Consider the following 21,800-nt stretch of genomic DNA (forward strand, 5'->3'; position numbering starts at 1 on the left):
GAGTTTCTAGAACTTTCTTTTATTTAAAAAATACTTAATTTCATTCTAACTATAATCCAAATTTAAATTTAAATTTAAATAAAACAGAATCCTAACTTCTAACTTCCTAAATCTCGTAACTCTAAACTCACCTGTAGTAAAATCAACATAACTTGAGCTGTAAGATTCCGATTTAGACCATCTTTATACCGTTAGAAACTAATTCAATTGTCTACAACTTTCTAGAAATACTATTTTTAGACAGTCATAATATAACTGGGTCAAAAATAGGTCGGAAGTTACAATACCCTAAAGTTACGAAAAATCTATTTAATTATCTAAATAATAACCCAATCCACAAATATCTTAACTAACCATAAAGTAACAATCTCTAATTCCCTAAGCTTATTTCGAATTTACTAAGCCCAAAATCATATTGGGCTTTTGGGCATTATGTAGGATCGATCCATAACACTTTTTAATAATACCATAATTAATTTATTCTTATGCAATCACCCACTTTTCCACAAACAAGACTACTAATATTATAAACCTATACTATACTATAATAATCTTAACTACTAAAAAAATTAAACCTTATGTTATAATTAATAATCTTAAACTATAGATTAAACTTATAAAATCCATAACTGTTGCTACGAGTTTCCAACCAAGTCACGACTTGAACCAAAATGCTACAATTAATACTAACAACTACTAGTAGTATTAGTACTACTATCTAGCTAGTTAAGTAAATATTATGGGACTCTACAATAGCACAACATAATCAATAATGTTAATCAAATAATTCACAAGGCAATTAACCAAATATTCAGCAAGCCATAGCGGATACATAATCAATGACGATAATCAATGAATAACCAGTCTATCATCCAGATATTCAACAGAACATAAGCATCAGATTAACAACTGTAAACATATTCATATTTGACAGTTTATCACTCTCATCATACAATACTCAGGGTCGACGCCCTCAGGCCGCATCCTCTGTTTAACTCGCTGACTTCAGCTCGCTTAGGCCGAGTCCAATGTTAATCTAGCTGACCCCGTCTCTCAGTGGAAGAGTGGCGTCCTGTGCGCAAATTATCAGCTCTGACTCTCTTAGGCGTCTTATTTCATGCTCACATGGAATATCATAATCATACAACATTTGTATTCAAATATAGGGAATCTCAGTCCCAACACAACCACGCAAGGGTGCATTTTTCTTACCTTTAATTTCGATTGGAGATAATGAAATTGTCCCAAGCATGATCCTCAATCCTTAGCCTTGGCGACAACCCTAATCACTGTGCCAAAAGGTAATCATTAAGTTTCAATCTAAATATAAATACTTAGTAGACAAAAACTAGCCTCGAGACCTTAATTCTTACTAAACCGGGTAGTAGAAATTTTCCTGAGTGCCTAGGTTCAAACCCCCGAGCCTTACCAATTCTAGAAATGATTCTAAGGCTAAAATCCCTAGGTGGGTCGCGACTTGCCCCCAAGTCAGAGAGCAAGCACCCAAGCCAAAAAGGGGAGGTGGGTTGCGGCTTGGCCTAGTGGGTCGCAGCGCGCCCCCAAGTCAGAGGCCCCGCCCAAGCCAAAATGGCCACACGTGGCATGACGCCCAGGGCTGGGTCACGGTGCGCCCCCTTCGAACCCAGAAAATCTGGGTTTTTCCATGCATCTCCCAGCTAGAAACACTAAGATTAAACCCATAATTTTCCCTAACAAATCTCCTCAATTTCAACACCAAACCAGCTACGAATTAAGAGTGAATCACACATTTTTAAACACCAAAACCTTAGCAATTAAACCAAAGTCAAACCCATGCCAACCAGAATTCCTATACAAACCTAACAAAATTCAGAGATGAAAGTTCAGAATCTTACCTCAATTATGACAGACTTTCTCACAAACTTCAACCTCCAAAATCTGAGCTTAAGTCTCAGCTAACCCCTTGATTCTAGATCTTTAATCCACCCAAACTCCTTCAAAGATTCCAGCTCAATTCTCAGGTTCTTTAGCTCCCTAACTCGCTTCAGTAGCTCAACTCAATCCCAAGAGAGAAAAGAGAGAAATCGTGAGAGATGAGAGAGAGGGAGAGAAAGTGTTTTCCTTCAGTTGTTTCTACCTCCTTTTGATTAGTTCTGAGTATATCACTTAGCTTCTAGGAAAAAGACTATTTTACCCTCCTAAGTTTATTAATTCCTCAAGTGTTCCTAGGGGTAAAATGGTCATTCTCCCCCAGTTCCCGCTAATTCCTCGAGTGTTCCTAATATTTACCAATTAATCCAGTCATCCAATTAATTACCAATTATTTATTCAATATCTAATAATTCCCAAATTATCCTCTGTATTCCCGAAAATACCCCCAGGCTCCACCAAGCTGGGTATTAATCCCCGCTGTGACTATTTCGCCAATTCGCTCCCTAGGACTGTCTCGAGCTATATACTACAAATATATCCACATAATAACGTGGTCTCAACAATTTATCACATATAATTGCATTTATGCCCTTAACGGGCCAAAATTACAAATATGCCCTTATAAGCTAAACAAGGCCCACATGCATATTTAATAATCATAAACATGCATTTCACATATCCACATAATCATATAATCATCCATGCCACATAATCATGCATTTAACTATTTAATCACACATAAACCAACTACGCCCTCCCGACACGTTAATCAAGGTCCTTAAGCCTTATTAGTGATTTTGGGTCGTTTCAATTATCCCATCCTACTTAGAATTTCGTCCTCGAAATTTACCTGAATAACTAGGAATATTGATCCTACATCGCTGACTCAAGCTCCCAGGTCGCTTTCTAACCCTTACAATTCCTCCATAACACTTTAACTAGAGGAATCATCTTATTTCGTAGAACCTTGTCTTTTCTATCTAAGACCCGAACCGGTTGTTCCTCATATGAAAAATATGTCTGCAATTCCAAGTCCTCATACTTTAACATATGAGTCATATCTAAGACATACTTTTAAAGCATAGAAATGTGGAATACGTCATGAACTCCTGACAATGACGGTGGTAGAGCTAATCTAAAAGCCACGTGTCCGATCCTCTCCAGGATTTTGAAAGGTCCAATGAATCTAGGGCTCAGCTTTCCCTTCTTCCCAAACCTTCTCACCTCTCGCATAGGTGAGACTCGCAGAAACATGTGGTCCCCAACCTGGAACTATACGTTTCTACGCTTAGGATCAACGTAGCTTTTTATGTCTGCTCTGTGAAGTGAGCATTCAAGCTCGGTTCTTCTCGATAGCCTCATTAGTCTTCTCAACCATGTTCGATCCCAAATACCTCCTCTCACCCATATCATCCCAATGAATGGGAGATCTACATATCCTCTTGTATAACATCTCATATGGAGTTACTCCAATCGTTGATTGATAATTGTTGTTATGTGAAAATTCAATCAGCGGGAGATACTTACTCCAAGACCCCTCAAAGTATATCATGCACGCTCTGAGCATGTCCTCCAATACCTAAATTGTTCTCTCAAACTATCCATCAGTCTGAGGATGAAAGGTCGTGCTGAACATCAATTGAGTCCCCATAGCCTTCTGTAATCCACCCCAAAACTTGGAGGTAAAGATAGGATCTCGGTCTGACACTATAGACTTGGGAACCCAGTGGAGATGTACAATATCCCTCACATACAACTCCGCATACTGATCCACAGTATAAGTCATCTTTACTGGCAAAAAGTGAGTTGACTTGCTGTATCTGTCTACTATCACCCACACCGAGTCATGTAGCCCCACTGTCTTGGGTAAACCTCACGCAAAATCCATCATAATATCGTCCCATTTAAACTCAAGAATACCCAAAGGCTGTAGCAACCCCGCTGGCCGCTGATGCTCAGCCTTCACTTGCTAACAGGTTAAACACCTGGCCACGTACTCCACCACATCTTTCTTCATCCAAGGCCATCAATACAACGTCCGTAGATCCTGATACATCTTCATGGTGCATGGATGGAGCTAGTACGGATAGTATGGGATTCATCCAATATCTCACGTCTAATCCCCATATCAGTTGGAACACAATTCCGTCCCTAATACCGTAGCAAACCAACCTCAAAAATGGAATAATCCTTAGCCACTCCCTCTTAGACATCCCCTCTAACTTCCTCTAGCTGTGTATCAACCGTCTGACCTTCCTTAATCCACTCTAGTAAGGTCGACTGTAAAGTCATATTGGCCAACTAGCCCACAACCAGTTCTATCCTCGGTCTGGACATCTCTTCTGCCAATTCTCTCGATATTTGAGTAGAACTAAAGAACTGTCCCGGACCCCTTCGGCTCAACGCATCTACCACTACGTTGGCTTTCCCTGGGTGGTAAAGAATGTCGAAGTCATAGTCCTTCACCAACTCCAGCCAATGCCTTTGCCTCATGTTCAGGTCCTTCTGGGTGAAGAAGTACTTCAAAATCTTGTGGTTGGTGTTTATCTCGCACTTCTCTCCATATAGGTAATTTCGCCACACCTTCAGTGCGAATACAACCGTTGCTAACTCCAGGTCATGGGTAGGGTACCGCTGCTCATACTCCTTCAGCTGCTGTAATGCATAAGCTATAACCTTCTCATTCTTTATCAACACACAACCCAAACCCAACCTCAATGCGTCACAATATACCACAAACTTTCCTCCCTCCAAAGGAAGACTCAACATAGGTGTTGTAATAAGTCTTCGCTTCAATTCTTGAAAGTTGTTCTCACACTTGTCTGACCAGACGAACTTCAAATTCTTCCTTGTCAACTCTGTCACCGGTGCATCAATCTTCGAGAACCCTTCCACAAACCATCTGTAATAACCCGCTAACCAGAGGAAACTTCTAGCCTCTAAGGCATTCCTTGGCCTCAGCCAATCTCTCACTGCCTTCACCTTGGATGGATCCACCTTAATCCCATCTTCCCCAACAAAATGTCCAAGGAACATCACTTTTGGTAGCCAAAACTCACACTTCTTAAACTTAGCGTACAATCGATGCTCTCTTAACCTCTGCAAGACCTATCATAGATGTTGTTCATGTTCTGCCTCTGAACTGGAGTACACTAGGATGTCGTCGATGAAGACAATCACAAACTGATCCAAGAAGTCCTTGAACACCCTGTTCATCAAGTCCATGAATGCTGCTGGGGCATTGGTCAAACCAAATGACATGACCAGGAACTCATAATGCCTATACCTCATTCAAAAGGTCGTCTTCAGTATATCCTCGTCCTTGATCCTCAGCTAGTGATAACCAAATCGAAGATCAATCTTTGAGAATATTGTCTTTCCCTGCAGCTGATTGAACAAGTCATCGATCCTTGGTAAAGGGTATTTATTCTTGATGGTCAACTTGTTCTATTATATTATTTTATAATATAATGTTTTAGATTAAATAAATGTGATAAAGAGTGTCACATATTGTAACATATAATAGAGAGTTATAATATTTAGATATATGTGAAATATCAAAATGTGTAACATATTTGGTGTTACAAATTCAGTCACAAATTTGTAACTTCCAAAAATTTCCCATTATTGTGTAGATTTGTTGTTACACAATATTGAGATGAATTTCTTAAAGCCATATGTGAAATGACTGTTAGAGAAATGATTTTAACCCCAATAATGTGTTTTGGGGGTTACAAAATCAATTGGGAGGGTATTGGAACCGTTTGGAAAAACAACACATTTTTGTGTGCTGAAATTGGTCAATGGAAGCTGCCACAAGATGTTGGTGGCCGCGGCTCGGGGAACAGAGAGAAGTGGCCGCGACCACTGATGTTTCTGGCCGCGGCCACATGTGAATTTCTGACCAATTTTTTTCTTCAGTTTTTTCCAAACCTGTTGAACGACTCCAAAAATGCAATTACGTGTTTAAAATATTCACGTATGCCGATATATTGCAGTTAGGAACCGTTATATTGCCTGGCGAGGAATACGAAAAATACATTGACCTTGCACGATCGTAAGAACGGAGGCTTGGGATTAGGGCAGAGCCGATATATTGCCGCATAGGGGTGATATATCTCCCTAAATTCTTTATTTATTTTTTATTTTTTGTTTTTAATTTTTAAAAACCAACTTTGACTCCTTAGACCTGCCCTAGATAGTTTTGACCGAGTCTTCAGCCTCTGATTGATGAATATTCAATATTTTCAATTAAATTCATTATTTTTATTCAAAGCCAAAAAGAAGATTTTTATTCCTAGAACTCTATAAATAAGACTTAGAACCCAGCCCTTCCACTTACTCTTCAACTGTGATCAGACTCCAAGGTGCTAGTGAGATCATAAGAGTAATAAACACTTGAGTTGGGAAAAATATTTTCCATTCTTAAGATTTATCAAACACTTGGGAAGTGAGGATTAGAGTATTTTGGTATTGGAGTTAGACCAATCCATAAGGTCAACTAAGGTACCCTTATTCTTAAGTTCAATTATGTTTGATTCCTTACTTTCTTTAGTTTTCATTCAGGTTCTAACTTTTGTAATGGTTTTGTGGTTAGGTTTTTAAGTTCTTTGAACTTAAGGTGTCTTTTCGGTAAGTTTAATCTTGGTGGTTTAGTTCTATTCCTTTAGAAATACTCAACATTTTATTGCTGGTTTTAGGAGTGTTCCAAGTCCCGCATTTGTTCTCAATCATCCCGGTGTTGGTAAGGAAAATAAGATAGATATTTTATGTTTGTATGATATGTTATGCTTATGTTATATGTTATGTTATCTTATGTTGTGTTGTGTTATGATATGTTAACATTATGTATAGTATGATATTAGATCTTGGGCATATGACTTGTTTAGCTAGCAAGCCCCAATAATTTATGGGCATATGACTTACTTGGCTGGCAAGCCCCACAAATCTAATGGGCATATGACTTGCTTAGTTAACAAGCCCCAAGTAGTATAATGGCCATTGTAGTAGTATATGACATATGTTTATAGTATATGCTTATAGTATATGTTTATGATATAACTTTATGTATATGTTTATGTTGTTAGTAGTTTTTCCTTGCTGGGCATTAGGCTCATTCATTTTTCTTTTTAGCGTGATGCAGGAAAATAGATACAAAGGCGGAAAGATTCTTGGAAGCTTGGTGTGTGTGTTGAGGTGAATGGAGTGGATGGGCTCCGTGTCGATTCGAGGACAACGTTATTTGTTTTTAGTCTCTTTAAATTATGTTTTTATGTATTTTTCGTAGTTAGCTTTGTAAACAATTTCATTTAAAGTTTATGTTTTATTTTAAAACAATGAGCTCATTTATGTATTACAAATATTTTTTTTATATAAAGTTATGAATTTTTCTCATGTATGTTCTCTTCAAAGTAGTAGTTATATTTAGTAGGTTTAATTATCAGAGAAACGGTCCTTTTACATGAAATTCTTCTTGATACACACGCTCAAGCTCTAAATCTAACTGCCAATGTAAGTATTTATGTTTTAGTTATTATGTTTATGTGTTTTAGCTAACATTTTAGTCTTATGTTTTTAGTTAAGATATGGATGGAGATTTATCATATAACAATATCCGAGCCATTAAGTCCTTAAAAAGGATAGATGAAGGATCTGATGTAGAAGATCCCGATTTTTAGCATAGATTAGTTTCTTTATTTTATTTATTATTTTGCCTTTATGCTTTTACTTAGTGAAAACTGTTTTTCCAAATTAATAACATTGTTATTTTGATGACATGTATGAGTTTGATTTATTTTGCAATCATAATGAATAATAAATTTAATAAATAATGACTAAGTTCGGTGAGGGTGGATACAAATCAATGAACCATGGTTCTGTATTGAGAGTTAGGGGGCCATAGTAGTGGGAACGATTTTACTGATCCCAGCCCTCCCTCAATATGGTTAACTTTGGAACAACGATGAGTTTCAAGCCTGAGAATTAAGTCATATAGGATAGTTAGAAACACACTTAGAAAATAATAAAGATGGCTTATTTTTCTAAGTTTAGAAACACACCCTAAATATAAAGAAGGCTTATACAATTATTTTCATAAGAAGTCATAATTAATATGTCTGAGTTATGTTTGCTTAGATTAAGTTTTTGATTTAGAGCCCATTAAGGTAAGTTCTAACATGTTTTTCTCAATTGTTAGAACTCTGCTGAAGATGTCGCTCAGAAGGTCTGCTCGCACCAATGGCAATGCCTCCAACGTCTCTCCTGAGACGAATGAAGCCCCTCCAGTTCGAAGAAGGGGAAGGCATGCAGCCAATGCAGCTGTTAATGAAGGTGTGCTGCCGCCGCCAGTCGACAACACTGCAGAAATTGCCAGGCTTCAGTAGCAAGTTGAGGAATTACTGCAGCAGCAGCGACAACAGGCTCAACCTCAGACTCAGCCTCAGCTGCAACCACAGCCTCAACATATGGTTCAAACACCCCATCAAGTAGGTCCTTATGGGGGATGGCCAATGGCGAACTATGCACCATATCCAGCTCAGCACATGGAGCCAATTTATAAGCGGTTTTGAAAGCAACACGCTCCAAACATTGAAGGGAAAACCGACCCCTTCGAGGCAGAAGAATGGCTCAGAAATATAGAGCCGATCCTTGTACACATGAATCTCGGCAATGCGGACCGCATATCCTGCGTTTTGTCTCTCCTCAACAAGGATGCTAGAATATGGTGGGACCTAGTGCAGCAGAATCACGATGTCGCCACCATGAATTGGACCAGATTTGTGGAGCTGTTCCACAAAAAGAACTACAACTCAGCTGTCATCGCTTGAGGGGTTGAGGAGTTCGCTAGTCTAAAGTAGGGCAACTTGATGGTAGCAGAATATGTTCGACAGTTCGACAGATTGGCCAAGTTTGCAGCAGAGCTGGTTCCAACTGATTTTCTGAGGGTGACCAAGTTCGTTAGAGGACTTAGACCAAAGATTGAGCTAGGGGTTAAGTTAACAAACATGGGAAATACTACTTATGTCGATGTTATAGAAACGACAATAGAAGTGGAAAGGCTTCAGGCAAATGTTCGTAAAGAGGAGGCCAGTAAGCTTGAGCCTAAGCAGCAGGGTCAACCCTAGAATGATCGGAACAACAACAACAACAACCAGCAGTCCAACAACAATAACGGTAAAAAAAAAGAAGGCATCCTGACAACAAGCATTCAGACAACGATAAAAGGTCACAAACGAACAATGGCGGAAATAGGCCAGGTTATGTAGAATACTCGCAATGTCCTAAGTGCCAAAAGAAACATCTTGGTGAATGCTGTGAAAACATCAAGGGATGCTACAACTGTGGTTAGGAAGGACACAGGAAGAGAGAATGTCCCCAGCCTAAGCCAGAGGGAAAAAGGGATGACAAGATGGTTACAGCCAGGGTTTTTTCCCTAACTTAAGGAGAAGCTGATGCTAGCAATAAAGTGGTTACAGGTCAGGTTTCTATCCTCCATAATATATGTTTTGTATGATAGAGAAATTAGAAAAACCTTGTGAAATATTTAGAACTAGGTTTGTAACCGAGTTGCCTTCGGGCAAAGTAGTCCTATCATCACGGATAGTACGAGGTGTACCGATCAAGATAGATGACGTAGAACTAGAAGGAGACTTGATAGAACTGGAGATTAAAGACTTCGACGTGATACTTGGAATGGATTGGCTAGCAAGGCATGGCACAACCATCGACTGCAAACGTAACCAAGTGATATTCAAGACTCGTGACGGTCAGAAACTATGCTTTATGGGACAAGTTTCAGGTCTATGCACACCGCTTATTTCATCACTCAAAGCTCAGAAGATGATAGAAAAAGGATGTCATGCATTCTTATCTAGCGTTACGGGTGTGGTCAAGGAAACACCACTAAAGGTGGGAGACGTGCACATTGTAAAGGAATTTCCAGAGGTATTTCCTAACGACTTGCTAGGATTGCCACCAACATGGGAAATTGACTTCACAATCGAACTAGTACCGGGCATCGAGCCTATCTCAAAGGCACCATATCAGATGGCACCTACTGAACTCAAGGAGTTAATGACACAACTACAAGAACTCTTAGACTTGGGATTCATTAGACCGAGCCATTCGCCATGGGGAGCACCGGTTCTATTTGTGAAGAAGAAGGACGGGAGTATGCGGATGTGCATACATTACCGCGAGCTGAATAGGGTGACGATTAAGAACAAGTACTTGCTACCCCGGATTGACGATTTGTTTGATCAATTCCAAGGGGCGACCATGTTCTCAAAGATTGACTTACAGTCCAGGTATCATCAGCTCAAGGTACGGGAAGAAGACATTCCTAAGACAGCTTTTAGAACTCGTTATGGGCATTACGAGTTTCTAGTCATGTCTTTCGGTCTTACCAATGCTCCAGCCGCATTTATGGATTTAATGAATATGGTCTTTAAGGACTACTTGGATAAATTCATTGTAGTGGTCATTGACGATATCTTGGTGTACTCAAAGGACGAAGTCGAGCACGAGAAATATTTAAGGTTAATCTTGTTGCGACTAAAGGAGCATCAACTATACGCAAAGTTCAAGAAGTGCGAATTTTGGCTTCCACAAGTAGCATTTCTCAGCCATATAGTATCCAAGGACAGAATTGCAGTAGACCCATCTAAAGTAGAGGCTATAAAGGATTGGCCAAGACCAAGGAATGCATCTGACGTAAGAAGTTTTCTGGGATTAGCAGGTTATTATCGGAGGTGTGTAGAAGGCTTTTCTAAGATAGCCACTTCGCTCACCAACCTGACTCGGAAGCAGCAAAGGCTTAACTGGAATGATAAGTGTAACGCCCTGGATAGCCAAGACCGCAACACTGTGTACTTATAAAAGTGCAAGACTTGCTAATCAAGTCATTAATTTTAAAAAATGTGTCACTAAACAAGTATATGCTAGGGTTAAGAAGGTTTTGGTCTAAAAATTTTTGTTTTATATAATTAAGCTGTTATATACATGGGATCCCAAAAGAAACAGTGTTAAAAAGTTGGATTACAGACTCCCAAAATAACACAAAGATCTGCTAGCCATACTAAGGCAAAGTGGACAATCTCTGAGTCATGCGTCCCTGCCTAAACCTCAATCGTGGCGGCTGAGCAGCTGGCCATGTACATTCCGCGTGCAGAGCTCTCCCAATCAAGGCTGGTCAAGCTTGCCCTTGCCTTTACCTGCACCACGTAGCACCCGTGAGCCAAGGCCCAGCAAGAAAACATATGCAACTCAGACAGTAATAACATATAGTAAATTCACTAGCATAAACACTCATCAAATAATCCACATTAATCGTTCAGCATATATTCAAAGTCATGGATGCAATCAAACACTTATAGCATTCATATCACATAATAATCAGGGCCGAAAACTTAGGCCGTACCCTCTGTTTATCCCACTGACTCCGGCCAACTTAAACCGAGCTCAGTGAATATTAAGTTGTCCTCGACTACCATTGGCCGAGCCGTACCCTGTGGGCTAGTGTAAGCCTTGGCACCCTTAGGCTGTTGGTACACTACTTAGCTTGTATGGCATAATACCATCTTTTCAAGCATACTCAATAAGGAACCCTTAGTCCCATTTCAAATAATCAATCAGGTGCATTTTTCTTACCTTTAATCTTTACAGTTATTGAATGACGAGCAACGCCCCTCAAGCACAATCCGTTCCTGAGCCTAAGCCTTTATCACCTAGTCATAACCAAAATATAGGGTTCCATTAATATTCAAATATAGGTTTCCGGTTACAAAAATAACTACCAGGGAATCTGAATTCCACCAAGCACGGTGGTGAATTCGATCCCGAGCATTCTAGGCTACATTCCTATGCCTAAAATCCCCAAATGTTCAAGTGTGAACCCAAGGGCTGCGGTCCTTGAAGCTTTGCCGCAGCCCTGCTACAAAATAGAACCAATGCAACCCCTGAAGGAGGACACGCGCCGCGACCCTTCCTTTGGGCGCTGCAACGCTTCCCTTTGGCCGAGCCTCCTTGGCTCCTTGCATGCTAGGGCCACAGTGCTCTAGAACAGAACTGCGGCCCCTCCCTTCGTGCCCAGAAAACCCACCATTTCAAAGCTCAAAACCTCAGCCAAAACCACCCCTAAGCTCCCTAATTCAACACCCAACATTACCACAACTTATTAAACAACTTATGCTACACATTTCAATAGAAATTTAGTCCAAAAACCCATAGAAATCTCACTTTCAATCCTTGAAACTCTAAGAACATAAACATACAATTTAACCAGTCAAAAACTCTAACCCAAATCATTAATTCATGGAGTAAATCTTACCTTATTAACAGAACCTTTCCTCTATCCAAAACCCAGCTGATTCCCAAGTTTTCCCAGCTCAATTCCACCCTAACCATCAATTGAATAATAACCTCAATAATCCAGCTGAAGCTTAAGGTTAAATTTCAGAAAAACACATGGATTAAACCCTTACCTTAGCCTTGATTTAGTTCTTGAATAAGTCTTGAGCTAAGTCTCCAAAATCCAGCTTAATCTCCCAACTCAAAGGTCCCAAATTCTCTCTGTTTTCCTTTGAATTTTCACTTAGCTTCTTCCCTTTGTTTTCCTTGAGAGTAAGAGAGAAAATAGACAGCTGAGAGAAAAGAATGTAAGTCTGTTTATTTTTCTCTTCTAAAGGTTTCCTCAGTTTTGTCATACTCGTTAAGTTAATTCCAAGGCTCAGGGTGCCGGAACCGTCCCCGAGGCCAAAACGGTAAAATCCCCCAATATTCCTGCCTAGACATCCTAACCTCAAATATATCTCCATATATTTATTTTCATGACCTAATAGTCCAAATCATTACCCGATACCTAAAATACCCCTGACTTTTCCAAAGTCACATTTTAAGTTCCGTTGTGACTTTTCCCGCTATCTGACCCTAAGATCGCCTCGAGTCGTGCTCTGCAGACCTACCCACATAATAATGTGGTTCTCACATATATCACATAATATCATCCATTATCATATACACACTATTAATCACATAATTACACATTTAAATCAATAATATTCATTCTAATCCCATTTATGCTCTCCCGGCACACTAATCAAGGCCCTCAAGCCTTATTAGCGAATTTAGGTCGTTACATAAGTGTGAAGAGAGTTTCCAGTTGCTAAAGGATAAGCTATGCTCAACGCCAGTACTTTGTGTATTGACACCCATTGACAAGTTTGTAGTCTACTGTGATGCGCCGAAGCAAGGGTTGAGTTGTGTGCTGATGCAGAATGACAAGGTGATAGCCTACGCCTTAAGACAATTGAAGGAGTACGAGCAACGCTATCAAACACATGATGTGGAATTGGCAGCAATGGTGTTTGCGTTGAAAATTTGGCACCACTATCTTTATGGAGAACGGTGTGAGATTTATACAGACCACAAAAGCTTAAAGTATTTCTTCACTCAGAAGAAGCTCAACATGATGCAACGCAGGTGGTTAGAACTAGTAAAGGATTATGACTGCGAAATTTTATACCACCAGGGAAAGGCAAACATAGTTGCTGATGCGCTAAGTAGGACGAATTGTGGAAGTCTAGCAGCGTTAGCTGGAATAGAAAAGCCGCTACAACAGGAGCTGATCAATGCTGGAATAGAAGTAGTCATTGGTAAACTGGCTAACTTGTCCATTCGGTCAAGTCTGTTAGAAGATATACGGATTGGGCAAGTGCATGATGACACGTTAGTAGCACATATGGATGCAGTTAGGGAAGGGAAGACCACATATTTCTCAATATCATGTCAAGGTTTATTGAGATATAAGGATCAAGTATGCATGCCAAATGATCAGAGGATTAAGATAACGATTTTAGAAGAAGCGCACAGTACCCCATACTCAGTTCACCCAGGGTCGACCAAGATGACTCACAATCTTAAGGTAATGTATTGGTGGCCAGGAATGAAGAAGGATATAGCAGAGTACGTGTCTAAATGTTTGGTATGCCAGCAAGTGAAAGCAGAACATCAGCGCCCTGCAGGTTTATTGCAACCACTTAGCATTCCAGAATGGAAATGGGACGACATAGCCATGGATTTCATGATGGGTTTGCCCCGAACGAATAAGCAGCATACTCGGCTTGGGTAATAATAGATAGATTAACCAAGTCAGCTCATTTTCTGCCTGTCAAGACTTTCTATACAGTCGAACAATATTCAGATATTTATGTTCAAGAGATAGTAAGACTGCATGGAATCCCTAAGAGAATAGTGTTCGATAGAGGATCGGTGTTTACATCGAGATTTTGGAGAATCTTGTAGCAAGCCATGGGTACCAAATTAAGTCTTAGTACGACTTTTCATCCTCAAACAGACGGTCAGTTCGAGTGTATTATACAGATTTAAGAAGACATGTTGCACGTTTGTGTACCTGATTTTGGAGGATCATGGAGTAAGTACTTGTCGCTGATAGAGTTCTCCTACAACAATAGCTACCAGTCAACGATCGGGATGGCACCTTACGAGCTACTTTATGGAAGGAGGTGTCGATTGTTGCTACATTGGGATGAGGTAGGAGAAAGGAAACTACTTGGACCCGAAGCTGTTAGAGAAGCTCAGGATGCAGTAGTGTTGATTAGAAAGTGTATGCTTGCTGCTCAAAGTCGCCGGAAAAGTTATGCGGATGCCAAGCGGGGTAATGTGGAATTCAAAGTCGAAGATCAAGTCTTCTTAAGAATATATCCTATGAAAGGTGTGAAGCGGTTCGGGAAGAAAGGAAAGCTTAGTCCCAGGTTTATAGGTCTTTTTGAGATATTGGACAAAGTGGGAGCAGTTGCATATAGATTAGCCCTCCCGCCAGCTCTAGCAGATAGTCACAATGTGTTCCACATCTCGATGCTGCGTAGGTATGTGTCAGACCTATCTCATGTCCTCAAGTATGATACGATAGCACCCCAGAAAGACTTGAGTTACGAGGAACAGCCGGTTAGCATCCTAGATAGAGGGATGAAAGAATTACGGTCTAAGAGTATTCCGATAGTCAAATTCCTATGGAGAAATAGTTCTGAACGGGAGGCAACGTGGGAGTTGGAGGAGGACATGCAAGCTCGGTATCCATAATTGTTTGGTAAGTAAATTTTGGGGATTAAATTATTTGTAGTAGGGGAGAATTGTAGAGTCCCATAATTTTTACTTAGTTAGCTAGTTAGTAGTAGTTGTAGTATTTTAGATTTCGTGGATTTTGGTTCAAACCGGGACTTAGTTGGAAACTCCTAGCAATAGTTATGGATGTTATAAGTTTAACCTATAGTTTAAGAATATTAATTATAACATAAGGTTTGATTAATATTGTTGGTCCTAAATATATTTCTTATAATAACCTAAGGTTTAGATGGAGCCAATAGGAATATGACACTTGTCATAAGCATGATTATTAAGGAATTATTATTGTAATGATAAAATAAGGAAATATAAGACTTAGTCTTCACCAGAAATTGTTAGGGTCATAGTTTGACTCAGTCAAAGTAGTTATTAAACCTTAATTATGCTGAAAAAATGCAATTACGTGTTTAAAATATTCACGTATGTCGATATATCACAAATAGGAGCCGATATATTGCCTGACGAGGAATATGGAAAACACGTTGACGTTGCATGATCGTACGAACGGAGGCTCAGGATTAGGGTAGAGCCGATATATCACCACATAGGGGCGATATATTGCCCTAAATTCTTTATTTTTTTTATTTTTTGTTTTTAATTTTTAAAAACCAACTTTGACTCCTTAGACCTGCCCTGGATAGTTTTGATCGAGTCTTCAGCCTCTGATTGACAAATATTCAATATTTTCAATTAAATTAATTATTTTTATTCAAAGCCAAAAAGTTTTCATTCCTAGAACTCTATAAATAGGACTTAGAACCCATCCCTTCCACTTACTCTTCAGCTGTGATCAGACTCCAAGGTGCTATTGAGACCATAAGAGTGATAAACACTTGGGTTGGGAAAAAGATTTTCCATTCTTAAGCTTTATCAGACACTCGGGAAGTGAGGATTAGAGTATTTCGGTATTGGAGTTAGACCAATCCATAAGGTCAACTAAGGTACCATTATTCTTAAGTTCAATTCTGTTTGATTCCTTACTTTCTTTAGTTTTCATTCAGGTTCTAACTTTTGTAATGGTTTTGTGGTTAGGTTTTTAAGTTCTTTGAACTTAAGGTGTCTTTTCGGTAAGTTTCCTGTTGATGGTTTAGTTTTATTCCTTTCATCTGTTTCCTTTAGAAATACTCACCATTTTATTGCTGGTTTTAGGAGTGTTCCAAGTCCCGCATTTGTTCTCAATTATCCTGGTGTTGGTAAAGAAAATAGGATCGATCTTATATGTTTGTATGATATGTTATGCTTATGTTATATGTTATGTTATCTTATTTTGTGTTATGATATGTCAACATTATGTATAGTATGATATTAGACCTTGGGCATATGACTTGTCTAGCTAGCAAGCCCCAATAATTTATGGGCATATGACTTGTTTGGCTAGCAAGCCCCACAAATCTAATGGGCATATGACTTGCTTAGTTAACAAGCCCCAAGTAGTATAATAGCCATTGTAGTAGCATATGACATATGTTTATAGTATATGTTTATGATATAACTTTATGTAAATGTTTATGTTGTTAGTAGTTTTTCCTTGCTGGGCGTTAGGTTCATTCCTTTTTCTTTTTATTGTGATGCAGGAAAATAGATACAAAGGCGGAATGATTCTTGGAAGCTTGGTGTGTGTGTTGAGGTGAATGGAGTGGATGGGCTCCGTGTCGATTCGAGGACAACGTTATTTGCTTTTAGTCTCTTTAAATTATGTTTTTATGTATTTTCCGCATTTAGCTTTGTAAACAATTTCATTTAAAGTTTATGTTTTATTTTAAAATAATGAGCTCATTTATGTATTACAAATATTTTTTTTTATAAAGTTATGAATTTTTCTCATGTATTTTCTCTTCAAAGTAGTAGTTATATTTAGTAGGTTTAATGATCTAAGTCTTAGAAATAGTTGGGTCATTACAATTTACTTGTACTTTTGTTTAAGAGTTGTAATCCTCTCATCTCCTTTGTTACAAACCTTTTTACTTTATTTGTATCATTTTTCTTAGACTTGTATTTCACTATTCTCTTCTTCTAATCCCCCTCTTATTTATTTGTATTTTCAGTCATAGAGTTGTAACACTATTTAATCAATAATTATTTATTTGTAATATATTGTCTAGAGTTGTAATTTTCTTACCAATTTCCATTGAGGCAAATTACATTTACCTAACAAATACAAGAGGTAAAACAATTAAATTTCACAAGATTAACATACCTTCTCCTTGTAACCATGCTTTCCTTGAGATCTCCAATAATCAGATATGCTGGGTGATTTTTCTTAACCCTGGTGGGGGGTTCCCTTTGGATGGAATCACTAATGATCTTTGCATGTTTTTCCTTTGTTTGCTCATCTTCAACCTGAAGAGAATCTGATTCTGTTTCTTCATTCTCTGCTACTGTTTCTGCATTTTCAGCTCTTGGTGTCACAACATTAGCGTTTGTAGCAACAAAATATTCCTCCAGAAGGCTCTTGATTTCTTCTTCTATTGAAAATTCTGAAAAATATTTTGTATCATCAATTACAACATTAGCTGACTCTAAAACAAATTGAGTTCTCATGTTGTATACATGATAGACTCTACTATTAGTTGAGTAACCAAGAAACACTCCAACATCACTATTGGCATCGAATTTGCTAATATTTTCACGATCCCTTAATATGTAGCAGATGCAACCAAAAATGTGAAAATAACTTACATTTGGTTTCTTACCTTTCCAAATCTCATAGGAAGTATTGAATGTACCCGGTCTAGGAAAAACACGATTAACGGTATAACAAGCAGTATTGATCGCTTTTGCTCACAAGCATTTTGTCAACTTCTTGCTATTCAACATGACAATAGCGATCTCCTGCAGAGTACGATTCTTCCTTTCCACCACCCCATTTTGTTCTGGGGTTTTAGGAGCAGAAAACTTATGAGTGATACCATAAGATTTACAAAAATCATCATACACAAAATTTTCAAATTCTTTACCATGATCACTATTTTAAGAGCAGAAAACTCATGAGTGATACCATAAGATTTACAAAAATCATCATACACAAAATTTTCAAATTCTTTACCATGATCACTATGAATTCGAACAATCTTACCTATGTTGCCATCTTTTTCAACTCTCAATCTCAAACAAAGAGTCTTAAAAGCATCAAACGTATATGATTTTTCTCTCAAAAAATCAACCCAAGTATAACAAGAAAAATCATCAACACAAACAAAAATGTACCTTTTTCCATTAATACTCTCTACTTCGATAGGACCCATAAGTTCCATGTGTAGCAATCCAAGCATTCTAGTAGTATATTAATATTAGAAATACTTTTATGTTTTGTTTTCAATTGCTTACCATGTTGGCAAGACTCACACTTACCCACTGATTCTTTACCCAATCGAGGTAAACCACGAACAATACCTGCAGAAGACAGTTTTTTCAAGGTTTTGAAATTTATGTGGCACAACTTCTAATGCCACATGTCGGTATTGTTACCTATAGCTGTATAACACATAACATATGCCATAAGCATATAACATAACAGATGCCACATGTCAGTATTGTTACCTATAGCCCCACGTCACTATGACTGCTTCCTGGAATGACGACTGGCCTTACAAACCAACACGAGTTTTTCCAGCGTGCTTTGTCCTCACTCGCACGCTTCCTGGGAAAAATTCCCAGGAGGTCACCCATCTTGAGATTACTCCAGGTCAAGCATGCTTAACTTTAAAGTTCTCAAGTGATGGGCTACCGAAAAGAAGATGCATCTTATCGATATAGGTAGTACCCATCAATCCATTTAAGCCCTCTTCAACTATGTAGTCCCATACCTACAAGGTCTTAGAATCAGCACACTTGACCTTCCCCAGGTGATGTGGGATTGCACAGCTTTACCAGGTCTTTCCCCCTACGTATCATGGGATGCTGACTGTCACATATGACCTTTAATACCACTAAAATGACTGATAGGTATAATTTTTTTTACCCTTTCATTGGCCTGGAAATTTTTACCTGAAGGTCTCATTTCTATTTGTCAAAGAGACCTTTCTGTAGCATCAGCACCTGCAAAACACCATCAGAACAACCAATAGAAAATTGCCCAGCTTTAACAAACCGAGTTTTCTCATTCGTTTGAGATCCAATGTATCCTAAACTTGCATGACTCCTCTGTCCAATGTTTTGAACATCCTCAAAAACCGAAGAACCTGGATTTAGAAATTTTACATTTCTTTTTATGCTTTCAAGTTCTTTTTTTAATCGATTACTTTCTTCTTTTTCAAACACAAGACTAGACTCAAAATTTATGTTACTAATTTCAAGCTCATTATTTTTTTTCAATTAAATTTTTGATAGTCCTGGTCATTGATCGATTTGCAGAACATACATCCAACCACTTACCATAAAATTCCTTGTACGTTTTAGCCAAGGAATCTTCATCCAATTCTGATTCATCATAATCAAACTCTGCTTCAACAGAAGACTCCTTTTTCAGATCAATATTGCTTACTTCCTTACTTCCCTGCAAAAAGATTGGCATATTAGAAACAGTAGAAGTTAAAGCAACATTTGACAATTCATTATCACTACTATCTGATTCATCATCACTCCAAGTCACATTCAAACCCTTTTTTATTTTTTTTAAAAGTATTAGCACATTCAGATTGGATATGTCCAAAACCCGCACATTCCCTACATTGAATACCCTTTTTATTGTTAGAAAAAATTTGTTTTGAAGAAGCATTACCTCTAGGAAATTTTGAAAAATTCTTTTTATTTTTATTGCTCACTTTTTTCATGAATTTTTGAAAATTTCTAGTTAACAAAGCCATTTCATCTTCTTCTTCACAATCAGAATATTCTTTTTCAGAAATCTTGAAAGCAATACCTTTATTTTTATCAGTTGGTGGTTTTGCCTTGTCCTTTTGTTTGATTTGTTGATTTAATTCAAACATTCTCCAAGAACCCATCAATTCTTCAACCTTCATCTTACCAAAGTCTTTTGCTTCTTCCATTTCCAAAAGCTTTGTATCAAACCTATCAGGAAGAACACGCACAATTTTCCTAACCAACACAGATTCATCAAGTTTCTCTCCCAATGCAAAAAATTCATTAGCAATGTCAGACAATTTTTCATAAAATTCAGAGAGATTTTCCATATCTAACATCCTAAGTTCATCAAATTTAGTTTGAAGCATTGTAAACCGAGTTCGCTTGAAATCAGTAGTTTCTTCAAACTTGTTCGAAGAATTAGCCTTTGCTGAATCGCATGAAGAAATTAGTTTGATATAACCTTCACCAACACCATTAAAAATAGCATGTAAGGCCTTATTATTATATCCAGACAACTTCTCATCCTCACTGGACCATTCAAGTGCAGATTTTACCTTGGTATTACCTTCCATATCTTTTTCAACCGGTGGAGTCCAACAAGATACAATAGATCTCCATGCTCTTTCATCTTGAGACTTGATAAAGGCCCTCATCCCCACTTTCCAATAAGTATTGTTAGAGTCATTGAGTAGGGTGGTTGGGTTATGGAGCTTCCTTCTGCGAAAAATGACATATCACACAAAACAAATTAAACAGAAAAATAATCACAAGATCTCACTAAGAGTTTAGTAACCTGACTCTGATACCAATTGAAATTCCATAATTTATGATTACCAAATTTTTATTTAATTAACCAAATTAATTAAATGCGGAACTAACAAGTTGGTAAAGAAAACCAGTATTCTGTAGCTACAGATCAAGTTCCTGTCACTATAGAACATCAAACTAGTGTGATAAAATAGAAATGGCTGAATAATGAAATGACACACAGGGTTGTTTTACGTGGTATCAATATCCTTTCAGATATTACTAGTCCACGGGGCCACGCCAAGAGATAAGATTCATTAGTCAAATTTAACAAGTACAAAGTAATTGACTTAAACAAAACTTAGACTCCCTCTAATGGTTTCGCCGCAAGCTTAACTTACCTCTCTTTGCGGAATGAATCTCCTTAAGACACCAAGGTTTGAACTCCCTTCAAATTGCTTGATGAATGCTTGCTTCCCCTCGATGCAAGACTTTGATGAACCTTCTCCCGAAGTTTGTTCTTCACGTTTTTCTCTTTGAGATTTTGCTTAGCACATAAGCAATTACAAAGACACACAAAATAACCAAGGAATAGCGTAACAACTATCCTTTACAAAAGAAGGACACTCTTATAAAAGTATAAGAAATAAAGGCGAATAAGAGGTACTTAGGGCTGATGATTTGGTTCGTATTTATACACAAAATACTTACCCAAAGTGAGCTTTACACAATTCTAGACGCACAACACACACTAGGAAAGTTTCCAAAATAAACTTTCAATCACAATCAATACAACAAAAATCGTAGGAATAGACAAATATTTTGTAGTTGCAAAATTGTACGAATCTGGACTTGTTCATGGTCAAGTTCATCATTTGAATAACTTTGAGTAGTTACCCATTCTTTGCTGATTGAGAGTTGTCTAGAGATATTGAGAAGTTACCCATTCTTGGCTGTCTAAAGATACAATCGGGTAACAAGAGGATTAGTTAATTTTGGAAAGAAAATAAAGTCTAAAAAGATATGAAAATAATGAGACTTTATTCTTACCAAAAATACAAAATTAATAAAGAAGAAATATCATAAATTAAAGCAATAAAATCAATGATATTTTTCTTTATAAAATCGAAAATAAACACACTAAATAAAAAATATTTGTCAAATCTTAAATTTCCAAATATGGATTTTACAAATAC

Source organism: Humulus lupulus, chromosome 5 (assembly GCF_963169125.1).
Source record: "Humulus lupulus chromosome 5, drHumLupu1.1, whole genome shotgun sequence".
NCBI classification, from domain to species: Eukaryota; Viridiplantae; Streptophyta; class Magnoliopsida; order Rosales; family Cannabaceae; genus Humulus; species Humulus lupulus.